Consider the following 19,217-nt stretch of genomic DNA (forward strand, 5'->3'; position numbering starts at 1 on the left):
GCCGCCCCCCCCCCGTCCATCACGTCGCTCTCCCTCAATTTTTGAGTCCTTGGGCACTCACGTGGTTTCCGTATGAAACTAATGAGCGCCTTAAAATTTTATTACAGGAACCCCCCAGCAGATGGCTAAGATATTATGTTTTCGAATGTGCTGAACACGAATGCGACCTCTTTTTTCTGACCAACCCTTTTCCTGTCTCGAATGCAACCTCCATTTAAGTCAAAATTTGAAATTATGTATTGACGAAATTCTGAATTTGGCTATCGAATGTGATACTTTTGAAGATTCTGAATACGAATATACCACTACCACTACCTACTTATATTTCATGTGGTCTTTTCCAAGGCCCAGTTTTCTCTGAAGTCACCAGATGGGAAGTACTGTGGGGTTCGGTGAAGATGAAATCGAGAAAATAGGACCATCTTTTTATTCAACATCTATAAAAACACACTCACTGTTCGATGCATCGTAAAAATTGTCTATGAGTGGGAATCCATAACAATGTTTTCAAAATCGAAAGCATAAATTGATGAGATAATTTTTACCACTGACAGAAAACCTAAAATAGGTACATATTGTACCATGTTTATACGACGTGTAGTCGAAATTCGTATTAAAACATGAACTTGACGTATAAGTTTTTCTATTTTTTTAACGAATGACATTTTAAATGGTTCAATGTTGAACGGAAGAGTAAATTAATTATAGGGCAATCATTCTTAAAACACGATGACTGTTTGAAAAATGTTCACAGGAAATGAAAAAATTTCACGAATGCGTATACTAAGCTTCTGATCTATGCCATCGGAAGAGAGTAAGTAATCTTTCTGTTTATTTCGTTTTCTTAATTTCAAAAAATTATCATTATTTACACGTATTTTTGTTCAGTTTATTTTCTCGTTTATGTTTTCAGGCTGACATTGATTTTAGGGATGTTATAAAACAAAGTTGGGTTTTGCGGCTGGAATGGTTGCAGTATCTCTTTATTGATGCCAAATTACGTAATTCCACCACCACAAAAGAATAATGATTCCACTATTCAATAAAACGATGAACAGTACTACCTATTTGCAACCTTTTTCGTGCATAATTTCGTTGCATTTGAAAATATTTATTCCTGCAAATAAAAATAATTTTTTGTTCCAATTTCAAATTCGTTTTTGTATTTATTGGAAAATAGTTTGCGCTAATGATCAATATTTATCGCTTCCAACATTCTTTCAAGATTCTATAGTAATTTACGAACCTAAAGAGTATAAGAAACTCGAACAACTGCCAACAGTGGATATGTAAGTTATCATTTTTTCTTAAATGATAACTTACATATCCACTGTTGGCAGTTGTTCGAGTTTCTTATACTCTTGTTGTCAATGTAGCTTTCCCAGTTAGAGAAAAAGAAACGTTAGAATGTGAGAATTTTGTCAAAAAGAGTGAAAGCAGTAGTGACACAACTGACGAGTTGAAAATAAATTTGGTTTTGGATGGCAGTGTAAAAACGTCTGATATTATATTGATCATTGGTAGTATGATTTCGTTGATAATTCTTTTTGTGGCATTGTTTTTGCTACTAATTTTTACGATTTTGAGCGTTGTTATTTATCCAGTCATTGGTAGATTCTTGTCAAGTGTGATTGAAATTTTGAAAATTATGAAAAACGTTTTTGGCGATATTAGTTTTAATTTACGTGGAATAGGTGATGTTGATAACAATTTGTACAATACAGGGTTTATTTCCAATACATTGTTGAATAAAAGTGATCGTAAAAAATCGAACAATAATGGTTATGTTGAAAAAGAAAATGATAAAAGCGTTAATACTTTGATTAACTGGTTGTATATCTTGTTACGTTGCGCTTTTCTAATTCAAGGTTGTAATTTAAAAGAATGTAAAAAAATACAGTCTCCGAACATTTTAAATTCCTATTTGGATGTTTGTAGTAAAATGATGAGTACGATATTCATCATTTTTGGTTCGTTCGGTTCTGAAAATTATCTTTATTTTGTGTACGATTATTTCGCTATTTTGAAAAGTAAAAATCACGTCACCTTATAATTCTTATGTTATCGAGTATAAAATAGCTTGTCGTATTTTAGTTTTAATGACGCGAATTTATTGTGATATCTGGAAATCATTTGCAAAATTAACTACGAAATTGGTATTCAAACGTTTGTTTTCGCGAATCAACGTTCATTATTAAGTTTGTTTATTTTATTTTAGCTCATCACTTACGATTTTCGTTTGTTTACATATTATTCGCTAATTTTCAATTATGTAGTAGTTAATTTTGAGGGGGGGGTGTTATGATTTTGGTTGTATATTATTTCGTTATTTGTTTTCAAAAAGTTGTGGCACTGCATCCGATGTGCATCCGCCACCGTTATGTTTTTCCATTTATATTCGTTATGTTTTTCCATTTATATTCGTTATGTTTTTCCATTTATATTCGGCTGTTGTGTGTCTCAAAATTTATATTTTTTTGGTTAGAATAATATTTACGAGAAAGGTCATTCGTGTATTGACTATGATTCGATAAATATGTCGCGATTTACGATGTAAATAATTTGTTGAACTTCATTTGAGAAGTTCAAACTTTTCAAATATTTTTCTTTATTTTTATTAAAAATAAAATAGTTGTTCGTTACTTTTCTCGAGTTCATGAATTTTCCTACATGGTAGTTTATGGGACATAAAATAGTTCTAGAGCGATCTTAGAAAGCAGTGTATTTTATTTTTACATGATTTCTCTTTGTGGGTATAATTTTTAATGTGTACTTATATATTTTTTATATGTGTTTTTATTAATAATTTTCAATGTGTGTGTAATTTTCAATGTACTTGTGTTTTGATAAATTTATTTTTCGCGACTCACTTCAAATAATTTTTTCGTTTTTTTTTTTTTTTTAAATTGACAAACTATTTCATTTTTTAAATTACTTAACTAATGTTTTCGTTTTTTTTTTCGTTCAAGATTGAATCTAAACTTGTCACAGCCAATCTCTACTTTATCACCTTCCTATCAGCAAGAAGTTTCTCCATTTTTTCCGACCAATTCCTATCCATTCAATTATCTCGCAGCTACGTACGAAACACGTAAAGGAGTTTATGCAATGGCATTTTTTGCCTATAATATTCTAATACTAGGCGACGGCCACGCAGATGCCATCTCTCGCATCTTATCCTCTGGCAGACGCTATACTAGCCTAGTTGACGCGAAGTTATATCGACCAAACGTGCTATCAGCCGAATTAATTGACCATCTCAGCACCCTACACACCTTGCAAATCTGGTATATAAACCTCAGGGAAAAGAAACATTAATTGGTAATAAAAGCTTGGATTCTAGTAAAAGCTCAGAAAAATTATTCGCTTTAGGAATCCAAAGAAAAAGACAACTAGACCGACTAGGTATAATGTTGAATGCGATCAACTATCTGTATTCTTACGATGATCTTATTGGAAATTCTTGTTCAAATCATAATGGAGGGTGGGTATCATTGTGCTCTATCTGAGGCAAAAATACAAAATTCTGGCTGCTACATCGAGGTACCGGTTTTTAGGGAGGAAAATACGTAAACCACACCCTTGAAAACTCTTTCTACACAGAACTTGACTGTTTATTGCCCGAAATTCTGGACCAGCGAAAATCGAGGGGAATGCAATTGAGAAACATTGTTTTAGATGGCAATTCACGGCTCCTACAAAAAGTGAATCTGAAGCTCCAAAACGTAAAAAACAAACTGAAGAAAAGAGATATTTTCGCAAACGAAATCGGTATAGCAATATTCTCAGATCTGTTTAGTTTGTTAGTTTTGATCTCTTTTCGTTTATACTTGACTTTATTTTTACTTTTTGTTTGTTTTTGAAATCCAAGTTGGTTTTTTTAGTTCTGTTTTTTTTCCTTTAAAAAAATTTAAAAATGGATTTTCAACTTTTTGACATCTTTATTGGTTTAATTTTCGGAGGTGTCGTCCTGCTGGTGCAGTGGCTAACTAGCCAAGTAAACTTAAACAATTATTCAACGCGGAAGACCCACGTCCAGATTCCTTGGTATAATGGTAGCAGGCTACTGGACATATGACCTGATAAAAACTTGGATCAATAAAAAGAAAGAATAATTATTGCTTCGATACGTTGTCTCAAAATTTAAAATTTTTCAATCTAAATTTTTTAGGCACCAGGCAGTCAACTCAACAAGTGAAGTTTATCCTAGTGATAGGGTATTAGCCCTAGCCAAAGGAGGTATTCCAAAAGTGTCAGTTAATGGATATTTTAATATCTTATTACAGGAAGAAGCAGACTTGAAAGGAAAAACCAACTCTAAAAATGTGAAGCCTCAATCACAAACCAATCGCGAGGTTGGCTAATACAGGTAAGGAATATTATTATGTTTCTTTGGTCAGGACGAATAATCACCATTCAAGAAATTCAGAACTGAAGAATGGCGTTCGGAGACTGTATCGAAATATCACGATTCAAAATTTACGATCTAATGATCGAATTATAATAATTTATTAAAAAACTAAAATTCATTCGTTCGATTATTAATATGGGAAGGGGACACAGGCAGATACTTAAACAGGTCACGGGATCATTTAATCGAATCAGATACCAGAGAGCCCAAGGCTCGTACTCAATTTTTTCCAAAAAAAAAAAAGTAACTTTGGAAACCAGAAAAGAACAAATAAGTAACCAAAAAAGTTACAAGACGTAAGCGAAACATTTCAAAAACTCGATTGAAATTTTGACAATTTGTAAACAATAGGACTTTTTGGCAATGTATGTACTCACTGGCAAAAAAATGACACTTTTTCCATTTGTCAAAAAAATGAGACTATTTGACAACTTTTCGGCAAGAAAGAGCAAAACTTTTCTGGGAAATTTTTTGCAAAAAAACTAGACTTCTGAGGAACTTGGTATTGTTGTCAAAAAAAACATGTTTTTCCAGCAATTTTTGGCATAACAATAAAACTTTCAAGCAATTTTCAGAAAAAAGTGAGATTTTGAAGCGATTTCTCGCGTTTTTAGATAAAAAAAGTAGTTACCTAGATTTTTTAGCGATTTGGTAAAAAGCAAAATTTATAAATTTCAGGCAAAAACAAGATTTTCAAAGTTATAAAATAGTGGCACCTTATTGAAATTTTTGTCAACAATTTCCGCAAACGAAGCGAGACTTTCAACATTAATAGAAAAAAAGTGACATTTTTAGCAATTTTTGGCTTTTTGACGAAAGTTCAGTTTTTTTTTTGCTTTTTTTTGGCAGATGCGAGAATTCGACCATTTTAGCCAAAGGCAGGGCTTTGTAACCAAAATGCTGAAAATACAGTATAACATATTCAAAAAGTGTAAGAAAGTCAATACTATCAACTTTTGTTTTTCTTCTTCGAAAAGTTACGCCATGATTTGGGAAAATTGAATTTTTAAGAATTTTCAAAAAAGTAACCGAGTACGAGCCCTGAGATACTTAAAAGAAAACAAACGTACCCAAAATTTTAAACGTAAATCAATTTAATTTTTAATCGAGTGTATTTGCTCAATTTACGATTTTATAATCACTTTCCTATTTTAATAATCGCGCCATTTCGGGCCACATGGAACTGGCATGGCAGATCCTGCAACGGTGCCTGTAGACTCGAGCAACGTTGCCAAATTTCTGACTTCGTGTCGAATCGTCTCCGACTAGTCACCACGGAATTTCAAAGGCGACAAATTTAACACCCGAGAATCGAGATCGAGAAAAATGCGTTAATTTATGCATCTACGTATTTAGAAAAGAAAAAGAAACTACCATGTGTGGATAGCGGACAAAGAAATACACATAGCCAACAAAAAAGCAATAACCCTAGAACCCAGCATAGATCCCTCATCCCTTTTTCTTTCCAATAAGAAACAGAATTGAGAATTTCATTTATAGTTAGTCGTACTGTAGTCTCGTTCAAAGTACATATTAACATTGTGGCGCTCGCGAGTAATTGTCTAATGGAGTCGTATTGCTGTACGCGAATCAACGCAAACTTTCAAAGCTTTGATTTCTATAAATCGTCAATCATCGACAAATCGTGTTCAATAATTAATTATCAATTCATCAAATATGCCTGACGACAGAGAACCGATGATTGGCTGCGACGGAATTCCCCAAGGCCCCCCTCGACAAGAAATCCATCTCACAGTTTGATCAAGTCGAATCTCTTATTCATTACCCATATCTAGAAGAAAATGGGCATCACGAATTCCTCTTTCGAATCATGTAATTGTAAATTTGAATTGGTAGTGTAGGAACTCGACAACAATTAGCTGAAAAACTCGTGTATTCTTTATAGGTAATCCTGAAAATTAAACGCCATACATTCAGGGTAGAAGACGAGACGGTTCGTACGTCGACGAGGAGAAAGATTACGCTAAAACCTCGTGTTCGCCATAGCAGACGTTGGAGATAGAAATTAATTAATTATAAGTATTTAAGTTGAAACAAATACGTTAGATTTAGAAGCTACATATTTCAATGAAGTTTTATAAGGTATCGTTTCCGTTATCGTTATATTGTCAGTGGCTGTTCTTTCCCCACCCTAATATTTCTTTTTCAGCGTTGCAGCCCAGATCTGCATCTTTGACAACCCCAATGTTCAAGATGAAGCCGGTTGAGCTCATGTCCTTCGATGGAACGAGGACCAAATGGAAGCCTTTCTGGAGCCTGTTTAAGGCTATGGTTCATGACAAGGCATTCTCTGATGAGGAGAAGATTACGCAGTTGAACCAATATCTGAAGAAAGACGCCGCTGAAATCCTCCTCAATAATTACGACCTCATCGGTGAGAACTACCAGGCAGTGATCGACTAGGGGTAGGGGTTTCTTCGAACTCGTTATTCTTTTCGCAACAGCATTGATCTAGTATGTTTGAACCGATTTCTTTTTCCTTTCGCGCCACGTTTTCGCCAGAACCGCTTTCAGCACGCCTTCCTTCACCGTTCCCACTTCCCACTTCCCACCCTCGCACAGCAATCACAACTGCGTAGTTGCCATAGTTGGTTAGAGTTTTACAGCTCTTGACGAGCATGTTCTTCATCACTCACAATACATTTTCGTCGAACAATGCGATACAAATCCATACATTTTTTTTTACAACCGAAAACTTCTTTTCTTTCACGAAAGAGAATGAAAAAAAAAACGATTAAATAAAATACCTAAATTTCACAAAACCATCCAAAAAATCGAGTCGTATTATTAAAACACCCTCCATCGTTTGATATTCGAAACGACCTGGCGACGATAAAATACATAATTTAAATTTTATTCATCAATATAATTTTCCATTTTCGGCTCTCGAATTCAATTCGTCTTTTATTTCCAGCTAAAATAATCCATCTTTTCGTCGTAGAGTTCATTCGTCAAAAAGGAAGCCCGCCAACGTGTCGAGAGGAGGAGTACAAAGGAGACGACGACGACTCGAAACGAAATATTTCGATATTTTTCCATCAAAATTTGTCTCGAAAGGTGTTTTATTTTAGGCGATGTCAAATGTCAAGCAGGATTTCCCTGTTTCAATTTCCTTTTCGATTCGATTCGTCGTCGTTCTCTACAGGAATATCTCGTGCTGTATATACATATAAGAATCCTACCAAGTTTCAGATTTATATTCCTATTCTTTCGAAACTGATTCACGTCGCAGGTAGACTAAAATGTGCAGGTGATATCAGTGATATGGTTCGATAAAATCATATTTCGCCAAAAATTCCAACAAACTGACTCCGCACTAGCGTAATACTTCTATAACCCAATCAACACGAAACTTATTAATCCGCCAGCAAAAGTTGTACAGTTAGCAGAGATAATTTTCATACAGACACTCGAGCTCGACGTATTATAACCGAACCAAACGTAAAATAAAATTCCCTCGTGTTTGCGAAATACAATATTTACATCGGAATTTTCACTTCAGCGAGGCTGAAAGATTTCAGCCACGAGATCTTACCCATCGAGGTTGTATTATCTACCCTATCACATTAGCCAAATATACTTATTTAATCACATGTACGCGTTAAATCCATCGTGGATTTGATATTCCATAGCTACGACTCACCCATTTCTTGGTATACTTTTACCAATCCGGCTCTGACCGAAGCTGGTTCTCGGATCCTGAATGTTGCATCATTATTTCTTCATTCTTCGAGGCACGAGGCGTCACACGCGATCGCGAGAAGAGGTTCGAACAACGCCGATTTGCCGATTTAAATAATTTAACTGATGAAAAAATAAGAAAGATGCCACTGATATTGAACAGTGAACATCTTACCTCGAAACGAATAACGCGATCGCAAAAAGAAATCCGCACAAGCACAACACAACAACGGAAGAGACGACGACACCACATGAAAGAAACGAGAAACAGACCGAACGATGCAATGCAACTGACAGAGAAGGAGAACCGATGAACCGAACTGATGAACCGAAACCGAATGTACTGACTACTACTGTACTGCTACTGAATCTGACTGACTGACTTCTAAACGAAAACGAGTTCTCCGTAAGCTAGAATATTGTATTCAGGGATGTGGTGTACACGAAAAAACGGTACACTCGACCAATCACAGTACAGCTTACTCGCCGCTCCCTACCAACCCTCTATAACCTGCGCAGCGCTTGGAATAGTTATCAACCCGTTGCAATGTACATCTCCTGTCTCCTCCACCCACTACATACGAGTAAAATCTATTTTTACCAGCATATTCAACGGCCTGCTCCGGTGATTCACTACTGAATAATACATCCTGTATCAATCTGACCAGCGACTACCATCATACAAAAATTTACCATAGCCATAGCGGATAGTCAAGATCAAGACGACGAAGTTTACATTCGATGCACTGTTCTGTTCTGAGAATTGGAAATGTGATTATTTCACAATTTCAGCTTATCGCTAACATATTACATACTACGTGAAAACGATGATAGACGAAGAAAAAATACTGACAATGAGCCTAAATTATTCTTCATCTTTCCTAGATATAATTTGATACCATGCTTGTAGCGAATCCAACAACAGGAGCTCTCAAAAAAGAGCATGGGAAAACTGGGGAAAGGAGATTTATGATTTACATAATGAAATTGAAATACTTTAAAAATTGCAAAACATGGTGTAAGTTGGTAAATTACTACTGTTCGATTTATTTTTTCGAACCAAGAGCCAAGACACTTTAATTTTCCCCTCGCCTTCGGCCACTTCAATCTCATTCTCTCATTTCAAAATTCATCTTTCATTTCAGAGTTTCTGCCCTTCGTATTTTTGTTATTTTATTTACCTATACAATTATACATGATTTTTTTCATCTGTGTTAATCATCGACCTTGTAAATAATATCGTTGTCCCTTCTAATAGACCAACTGTGTATATGGAATACGATGTAACGAAATGGCACCAACATCTCACCACTACTAACACAAAGTTTTACACGAAGTCTAATGTACTGGCTTTGGGAATGGAAGTGCGCATGCGTGACTTGCGAAGAAGAGGCGAGAGGAGGCGCGTCAGCTGGTTTGTCGTTGTAGTTAATGTTGTTGTGTTGGTTATCTTCCCCTCACTCCGAGCGGGTAACCTAGGGTAACCGGCGCATGACCATTTCCATTCCCAAAGCCAGTACATTACACTTTGTGTTAGTAGTGGTGAGATGTTGGTGCCATTTCATTACCATTGCACAGTTGGTCTATTAAGAAGTGAACATAAAGCGAACTGAATAAGCTGCAAGGTCGATGGTGTTAATACGTCGTGTAGAAGTTCGATGAATATTTTTATGGATTTGTTATTCTCACATACAAATACAGTTAGCAATCTACGCGAACGAATCAACTTACATTTACGAGTAAATGCAACGTTCACTGTTCACTCACTTATCACTCAGTCAGTTATCCTTTTCTGATGAACATGAATCGCTATTTCGATGGAGACGATGGAGAAAGAATGTTATTAAAATTTAATAATTTTGCGACAGAAACAACGCAATTAAAACTATTTGAGGATGACGTATCTAGTTTCATGATCACAACTTTTGATTAAATATTCACTCTAATCGCTAATTTCAATTCGCAAGGTTTGTTCTTGTTTTTGTCATCGTGTTTCATACATTTATCATTTTGCATTCAGTATAGACCGATATAGACACAATAAATTTACGTTGGAATGTCTGAGAAATGAAACTTCAAAGGAACTAGAGGTGAGAATCAGGGTGTATAGGTAATATAATTTCAGAATTTTTGTTTTAGATGATTGGGATCAGGAATAGAGTTCGAACCAAAGTAGAATAATTGGAACATACTTATGTATCTAGTAGGGTAAGATCATCTACCTCTGATCTTTCAACTGATGAAAAATTTAGAATCGGAAATCAGAAAAAATAAATAAAATAAACGCTTTGAGTAGGTATTAAGACATCATTGTAGCTAGATTAAATACATAATACATTGTTCAAGGCTTTTCAACATATCAGAAGTTCCTACGTCTTCCGCAGTCCAAATTGAAAAGGGTGTTTCGAATGCTCTAGATATATATGTGTTATGGAGATAACTAAGTACATTATGTATTATGAACCTACATTACTTTTACTTGTACTTGTATATTATTTTTTACGTAAAATATGTTGAATAAAATAGTCCATTACAATCAACTAAAGATTAAGTTGCAGATTCCTTCGAATGAGCAATCATCATTGATTACTATATTGTTCGTTCTTCAATATTTTAATTCAACTATCTATGCGACTCAGATTAAGATTGAAATAGACCATTATTAACGAATGAATGAATGAATGAATCAATCAATCAATCAATCAATCAATCAATCAACCACTTCTGCTTTCTTTGTTATTGTAGGTACTAGTATTTCAATATCAAAGTTCTTTTTGTTTCCTTTTTTACTACACTACCTACTCTTAATTTGTCGTATGTAACAGTTTGGTTGTTTTTGTACACAGAATACCTATTCGGTGAAATTTCTTGTCTTTAGTGATAAGTGATTGAAGAGTGATTGTTTAATATTCTCATATTTTGTATTAGCTTTCATCGGCAAGCGTATTTTTTTTGTAAAAAAAAAAAAATAAAAATAATTCAGTATTCGAACTCATCGAAGAAAAGTCCGATGCTTCTATTTTATACGCTTAATTTAGTCATGATAGAATAGTTGTTTTTGTGCATTCACATTTATTATTACTTTTGCTTAGGCTGTTCAGTATAATTTCTTGTCACTACTGATAAGAGAGTGATTGTCTCCTATTTTGTACTCGTTTTCATTAGTAAACCTATTTTTTTCAAAAAAAATCAGTGTTGTGGCAAAAATCCATAGTTTTTCTTCGTTTAGTTCTCAATCATCAATCATCACTTCATCAGCAAAGCAAACGTAATCTACTCGTTTTCACGATAGCTTAAGAATTATTGTAGTTGAGCATTAAATACAAATACTACCGATGTGTGGCGAAGATATTTCAAATGAGTAATCATGATGAATCATTAAGTTGCTTTATCTGAATTAAAATCGGCAATACTAAAGAGTAGATTCTTGTTGAAAGATCTTTCAGTTTTTATAAATCTAGAAGTTTCAATTGGAAACATATTGAAGAAGTACATATACTTTTTCTCGATTTACATTATGTAAGTACCTACGATATTGAAAAAGAAATTTGACCTGATAATCCATCGATGTACAATTGTACATACATTTACATAAGTATAATACGTTGAAGAAACAGTATATTTATGACGTCGACCGTAGATCTAGATATAAAAAGCATAGCAACCTGTATTTATGCGTGAAACAAAATTCTATTTTCAAAACAAAGATGACCTAAGTATAGCTACGATGATCTAAAAATTCAATAAAAACGTTGCTAATGTTACAAAAAATTTCCATCTAAAAAGCGTTTCCGACGTAGGTGTAGGTACGTTTCAGACATGAGACAACCTTTGTCCTTATCACAACACCAAATCTGGATTTTGAACAAATTTATTATAGCTCCTACAGTTTTATATTTTGAAAAAAAGATTACGCAAATGAACACCTCTCTATAAGTATCTACTTACGTAAAAGACTAGAACTACGACGACGTATCAAGCTGAGTATATTTTCGTGAGCAGTTTTAAACCACATAATTTTGAATTATTTTATCAAACTTGGATGACTGTTGGCCACTTGACTCCTAGAACTCCTATAAAACCATCAGTTTTCGTCTATTAGCTTTCCATGTTTGTGGCCAGTCATCTATCTCGGGTATTTAAGATACATAGGTACCTGCTTAGTTTGGACGACGAAAAAGAAAAAATATAGGAGGATTTTAACCAAATTTAGCAAAAATTCTAATTTTGTGTTAAATTGAAAGTCATTTTTTTAAAAATTCAGCTTTGGAGGTGCCCTTTGAGGGGACCTATTTTGAGAAAAATTACCCAGTTCCAAAAGATGGTACCTACTTGAATTTGTATTCTGTGTCGACCTAGGTTATTAGTATTCAAAATCAAGAACCACCTTTAAGGTTCTACTAAGCGGTTAAAAATTTGCAAATCGCTCATTTTTTGTGAAATTTGTATTTTGCAAATTTTTTCTTCGCAAGTATTTCGCATACTTTATCAAGCCAAAACATCGAAAGATATCATTTTTTACACTAGGAAAATATTTTAGAATTCAGTGGCGCCAGTTTTTTGGTGATTATGGCAAATTCCAAAAACCTAAAAAAATTAATACAAGTTTTTTTTGCTATTTTTTAAACAATTTTTTATTTATTTTTTTTTTGTTGAAAATTTCCAATAATGGATCACGAATTGATATCACAGTATAGCAAAATAAGCAGATATTTCTCGAGACAGAATTCCATGTTCATACAAACATCCTTCGACATTGGAAAAATATTAAAATTCTTATGCAATCGTCACGAAGTTGAGAGACCCAAAAAATAATTTATGGACTCTATGACTTTTTTGATGCTCGATATACCTTAATATGAGGAAGGCTATTTTAATTTTTGGACACTTTTTTTTGGGGGGGGGAGGGCGGAATTGTCCGAAAATCAAAATTTTAAGACCTTTAGATCCCTTTGGGATTCGTGATTTTCACATTTTCTTTCCCAAAACTATCTTTTAAATCATTTTAGCTACGAAGAAAAATTACCATTGAAAGAAATTGAATTATTTAAGGATTCGTCGCTCCCAAAAATTCAATTTCTAGGACTCCGTTCTCATATACGTGAGCCATAATTCGCAAAAAAAAAAAAAAAAACTAGCATAATAATATGGCGCAGTCAAACGAAGTCGCCCTCAACCTATTTTCGAGTAAAAATAAACTGTTCCGGAATTATTCAAAGGTGACCTTGTGACCTATCAAAATCAGTTAAAATTTCGCGATAAATGCAAATATGCCGACGAAACTGTTTTTTAAGCATTTTTGACGAATCTATAAGCCCAAAATTTGGTCATGATATTCGAAATTTTTAAGAAAGGGTTATGCAACTCACCAAAATAGGTTAAAAATTGATAAGAAAATCAAAATTTTCAATAATGGCTTTCTTTGAACACTTTTCAAGAACGTTGAGCTCAAAATCGACATAATTTTCCAAAATGTGGTTTTTTTTGATTGGTCACATGAAACTTTTTCAACATAACACTATTCTCAGGAAATTGGCTCAATATGCGAGCTTCTAGTTCTTCAAAAAAAAAAAAAGACATCTTGATGGAAATTTTAAGTTTATTGTCAAAATTTTGACCTACTCTAATGTCACATGGCACTTTTATAAAAACTTGTGAGAATTATAGGCTCAAAATGATTCCAAAATTCCCAAAAAAACATTTTCGTTCAAATTTTTGAACATCTTGCGAAATTTTAACACAGTTTGGTAGGTTGTAAAGGTCACTTGTGAATAATTCTACGACAGTTTATTTTTACTGGAAATTTAAAGGAGCGCGATTTGACCTAAAATTGATTGCGTCCGACTGTGTCATCTAAATTTGGAGACCACTGCCTAGATTTTTTAAAAAACTACGAATCTTCAGAACGAAAAAAAGTAAGTAAATTTTTACATTTCAGAAATTTCTACAGAGGTAGGGTTATAATTAGGAGTAGAAATAGCGTCTTGATAATCGAGTAAAGCAACGACAGGTTCCAGACTATCACGCAGACGGCTAGCCAAATCATCAAATGCTATGCTCGTATCCTGTATTTTCTTATCTGTAAATTACTTACGCAAAAACTAATCGTATAACCATGCTCCAAACATCTGTCATGTGTGATGACTTGATAAGTGTTTTAGGAAGACATGACGACATGACAATGATCAAATTCTTAGACATTTCACAGTAGCTGTAAGTTATGTTATTGCATTAAAGAAAGAGCTCACCGAGTTACACGGCTCCAAAAAGAGTATTATCTTATCTTTAATAAACCGGAACTCACCATGAGGTATCCCTCGCATATTGGCAGGGTGCATATTTTATTGCCTTTGCTGTTGTTTCTCGCATCTAGATGGTGTCTCTATTAAATCGTATATAGGAATGGTAAACGAAAGTGACCATTATTTTTCTACAGTTTAAAAAAGAATTCATCTAGTAGGTACTGTGTGTGTCCTTTTATTTCATTTCCTACCCTGTTTCGTTGTTGTAAATATAATAGACTTAAATAGCGTGAAAATTCAACCCTTCAATCTAATACCAAATATGTAGTTGTTTCTGTCTTCGCTATCGCTTTGTTCTCTTTGTCCATTCAAAATTCTGAATAAATGCCTCAAATATACGAAATCGACTTTTTTTCTTTTACATATTATCTAGTCTACCACTAGACAAATGAAAGAAGTGGATAATGTAACCGTATATTTGGGGTTTTGTGTTTTTTTTTATTGTATTGTACACTCGGGTAATGATCTACGAGTGTTTCCCTCTTCCTCACCCCTCGTTATCTTTCACTCGCGATGTATCCTTGTATCCTGCATCTAGTTTCTATGTCGAATTTCTCTTTTCCTTTAACCAATTAAATCACGTCTCCTCCTATGTACTCTCCCTTTTACCCCGTTTCGTAAAACTTGAAAAAAAATACCGCGATAGGAGTTGGTTTGAAAGAAGAAACTACCTACCTCACACGAGAGCTTTTCTAATTACTTATTGAAAATTTCACCAAGATACACCATCGTCTACTACTCGTATACTCTACTTGGTGAAATTTTTCATCGACGAAGAATACCAACTCGTAACAAAGTTTCAATCAACGCGTCGATAAATTTTCAAAATTAACAAAGTGTTCGGTAGGTACGAGTATTCGTGTGTTTATCTCGTTGAAAACACACGAGCGACGATCCGATACGATGTAGCAAACTCGCGACACGTTTCTAAGGCGTTGAATTATTGGCGAATAAACATCGTAAACACAAATGGTTCGACAAAGCTTTACACAGTGAGAAATTGTTTTCAAAACAGACGCCTAAAGGGGCCGACAAGAGTAGAGAGGAGTAGAGGAAGTATTTCAAAAACCAACTCGCAAAATATTTCGTTAAATAAACGTTCGATACAAAGAGATAAATCAAAATAGGAAAAAATTTCCTATAAACTTGGCATATACTCGGTTTCCTCGTCGAGGAAAAAAAAGGGTCGAACCACATCGTAAAAAAAAATCGAAGGCAACAATTTTTTTTACAAATCTGAAACGACAAATTCTCGTAGAGTAAAATGGCCCTTCAAGAGAAGGGGACACACGCCGAGGGCTATTCCTCCAACATGAAACTTTTTTCATTTAATAATCGCACCTTTTTGCATCATTCTTTGGCTTCTCTTACCATTAGAGGATAGGACAGGATACCGGTAGGAAGAATTACAACCGCTAAGAGAATAATAAATTTAAGTTTCAAGTTGACGGCAACGATAGGCGAATGCTTAGCTACCTACGAACTACGAAGACATTATCACGCGGAAAATATTCATTTTGGCGAGAATAATGGAAATGACTAGAATTCTTCTAAACTGCCGGCGAGATGTTCGATGCAAAGTATTTTATCTGTGTAACGCCAGACGAGCCAGAGCCAGCCCTCTGTTAGACTGGCGAAGAAAAGTTTCTCGATATTAGTAACGTTGCATAATTCGCGTGCCACATTTCACGGCGTTATTATTTTTCACCGCGAATTAATGTCGAGATACGTAGACGAGACGTGGTGAGAGTAATTTTCTCACATGGGCCAGGTATACCCCTTCAAGGGCGAAAAAGTCATCTTTAAACATCGGATAAAATTAGTATCCGGATTGTCCCCTCCCTGGTTACGTAATACGTAGTGTACGTAGGTAGCTTTCGCACATTTTCTCTATGAACGATGATGAGGATTTTCCTAATAACTAAGAGTAAAATGATTGAGACATGTCGCCCAAAGTTGTACCCCGTCGCGTCGTCTCCGGCTCACAAAAATTCAACGCATCGTTGGCAAAGTTACCCTTTTCTCTGTACCTCTGCCGTCGCACCATCGCTCCTGCTGCGTGCCTTCTTCTTTAATTAAATCCAGCCACGATGTTGGAAAATCCTTCTTTTCCGGCTCTATCGTTCGCAAGCCGCAAAAAACTCCTACTGCTAATTTTGTCGCCGTTTATTAAAATTAATTACTCGATGGTGAGATTCTTCTTCGGAGTCGGGACTGTTACACTGGCATCGTTTCTTTTCCCCCAGTTTCGCAGTATAAAAGCTTCATATACTAAAGTTATTCAGCTACACATTACGTTGAATATGGTTTCAAAACATTCGATGCATTATAACAAAATTCTGTCACTGGAATTGATGAAATTTTCCAATTGAAAAAGAAAAATATGCCCATCATATGAACTAGTTTAGGTGGTCCTCCGAGTCGGATTCAGTATATGAATTATGACTCTTCAAGTGCTAAACTGCTTCGATTTTCTTATTTCTCATCTATTTTTCAAGAAGGAGAAAAAGCAAAATACTCTTTCAAATGGTCCTCCGAGCCGGGCTTATACTTTTTTTTTTAGTACGTTTGTTCAAATTAAGAGTGTTGGAAATGGCCATTTTTCAAGAGAAAGGAAACAAAATTTTACTTTTCGGGATAGTTCTTCGACCTGGCCTTACATTTCGGATCAATGTTCCGATTTAGAATTTTGAAAATGGACATTTCTCAAGAGGAATGAAAAAAGCAAAATTTCATTCTTTCAGATAGTCTTTCGAGCCGGACTCATAATTGGGATGTTCCTTTCAATTTGAGGTCCGGGAGAAATATCAAGCTATCAGATGGTCCTTCGAGCCGGGCTCGATGTATCGTACCAACCACCCCCCCCCCCCAACCACCGTTAAATAATTTGAAGCCCCTCAATGTCCTTCGAGCTGGACTCACAATTGGGACATTCCTTTCAATTTGAGGTGAAGGAGAAATATCATGCTATCAGATGGTCCTCCGAGCCGGCCGCGATGTATCGTACCAACCCACCCAGTAAACAATTTGAAACCCTTCAACCAGGCATCTCAATTGAATTTGAAAAAAAAAAGAATTTAAGGAACATTTTTAACCAAAAAAAGGACTGAAAAAGGACCTTAATAAATGTCGTATTATCGATTTCTAGGTGTTTTGACCCAATATCAACACATTTGCTAGGTACTCGTAGCATGAAATTGAAAAAAAAAAATTTTAAATTACTTTTATTTGGAATATTATTATTTAAATATTATGAACAGGGCATCTAACGGAATTTTTCAAGCCAAAATCGCTACTTCTTAACTATCTTTTCACTATCATTAAAAAACATTTCTACACAATCCCCCCCCCCATCATTTCTCCAACTTTTTTTGTGTTATTCAGAGAACGTCACGTTTGAACACTGGTGTACGTGACATTTGTTAATTTCATAGCAATCACAAACACTGACAGGGCAAAAGTTCTCCAAAATTTATACCAATTCAAAAAATAAATAACTCAACACTGCCATTATTTTGGATTCAGAAGTTGATTTTTTGGCCTTGGCACGTTTAGAATTCAAACAGTAACTAATTTTTTGTAGATTTCAGTTCTAAACCAGAAGAGAAAATTGGTCCCAACAAAGCGAAGGAGAAAGTTTTCAAATAGCATTATTTTTTAGGCAAGAAGTCGATTTTGGGACTCCTTGACATTTCATAAATTCAATCAGTAATTTTTCAATAAGTTCAGAAAAGAAAACCATTGGCCTAAGCGAGGCGAGGGCAAAAAATTTTGAATGTTTATAATTTCAAAAAACTACAATAATTTTTCAGAAATTTAAATTCTTAAATAGACAATAAAATTGACCGGAGCGAAGCTCATAGGCAAAAGCTTTGAAAAACGTGGTGTGGGATTCGAGATGCAAAACAACGTTATTTTTATGAGAAAACCCACTTTTTTGACCACCTTTGATAATTCTGAAAGTCAAGTCAAAAATGGCTCACTTTCGAGTACTCAAAATAACTTACAAAATAAATAAAATATCAGTCTATAATTTGTAAAAAAGAAAAGGTTCAGACGTATTCAACGTTGAAAATAATATATTTTTCAAATTTTCAATATCAATTCTGATAAGATTATGAAAATAGAAAAAAAATTGATGAAATAAAAAAATCACTATTTTACTGAATTTCTTTTTCAACTTTTACGCAATTTTTTCTCTTTTTGACAGGTAGATACAATTATAATTTTTTCACGACAAGGGAAAATCATAAAAATAAGCACCCAAAAAGGACTTTCTGGGAAAAAAGGACTTTTAAGGACCATGGTTGAAAAAAAGGACAAGTTCCTTATAAAAAGGACCAATTGAGATGCCTGTTCAGCTCATTGTTTGTTTTCCGTTTTGATTTGCTTTGAAATCAAAGGTTCCCGCCTTTTAATCATAAGCGATTTCTAAAATATCGTAAACTCAAAAAAATCAAACAAGCTCATTTTTTGATGAAGAAATCGAAACAATTTTTTCTATTTGATTTCATGCAAAATCGAAGTTCCAATTTTTTTCATTGGTTTCTAAAATATCAGAAATTCAAAGAACCTAAAAAAGGGTCCCGAAATAACATTTTTCACTTGCTCGATTTCCTACAAAATCAAAGTTTTTGTCTTTTTTAGTGGTTTCAAAAATATCGAGAATTCAAAGAAACCAAAAAAGCTCGTTTTCCGAAAGCAAAGCAGCGTGATCGACGAGCCAACAAATTGAAATGCTTATTATTTCAAGTGCACGGAACGTCTTGGATATGAAGCTACGATTGAAATGCTTACTTTTT

The 19,217-nt window shown here is 34.5% G+C and overlaps 2 protein-coding genes across 4 annotated transcripts in view; both read right to left on the minus strand.

Moving 5' to 3' along the window:
• Positions 1-8,893, minus strand: part of LOC135841952 (serine/arginine repetitive matrix protein 1-like) — a 121,779-nt gene extending 112,886 nt beyond the window's left edge. Inside the window, exon 1 of one of the 3 annotated variants that reach the window (XR_010558033.1) lies at positions 8,076-8,893. The gene's annotated coding sequence lies outside the window, so the exon portion shown is untranslated. The remainder of the gene's footprint in view (positions 1-8,075) is intronic. The other 2 variants (XR_010558034.1, XM_065359187.1) reach the window with 2 other exon arrangements.
• Positions 1-19,217, minus strand: part of LOC135840635 (limbic system-associated membrane protein-like) — a 390,872-nt gene that overhangs the window by 269,640 nt on the left and 102,015 nt on the right. The window lies entirely within an intron of this gene.

The sequence above is a fragment of the Planococcus citri genome, chromosome 3, assembly GCF_950023065.1.
Source record: "Planococcus citri chromosome 3, ihPlaCitr1.1, whole genome shotgun sequence".
Classification (NCBI taxonomy): domain Eukaryota; kingdom Metazoa; phylum Arthropoda; class Insecta; order Hemiptera; family Pseudococcidae; genus Planococcus; species Planococcus citri.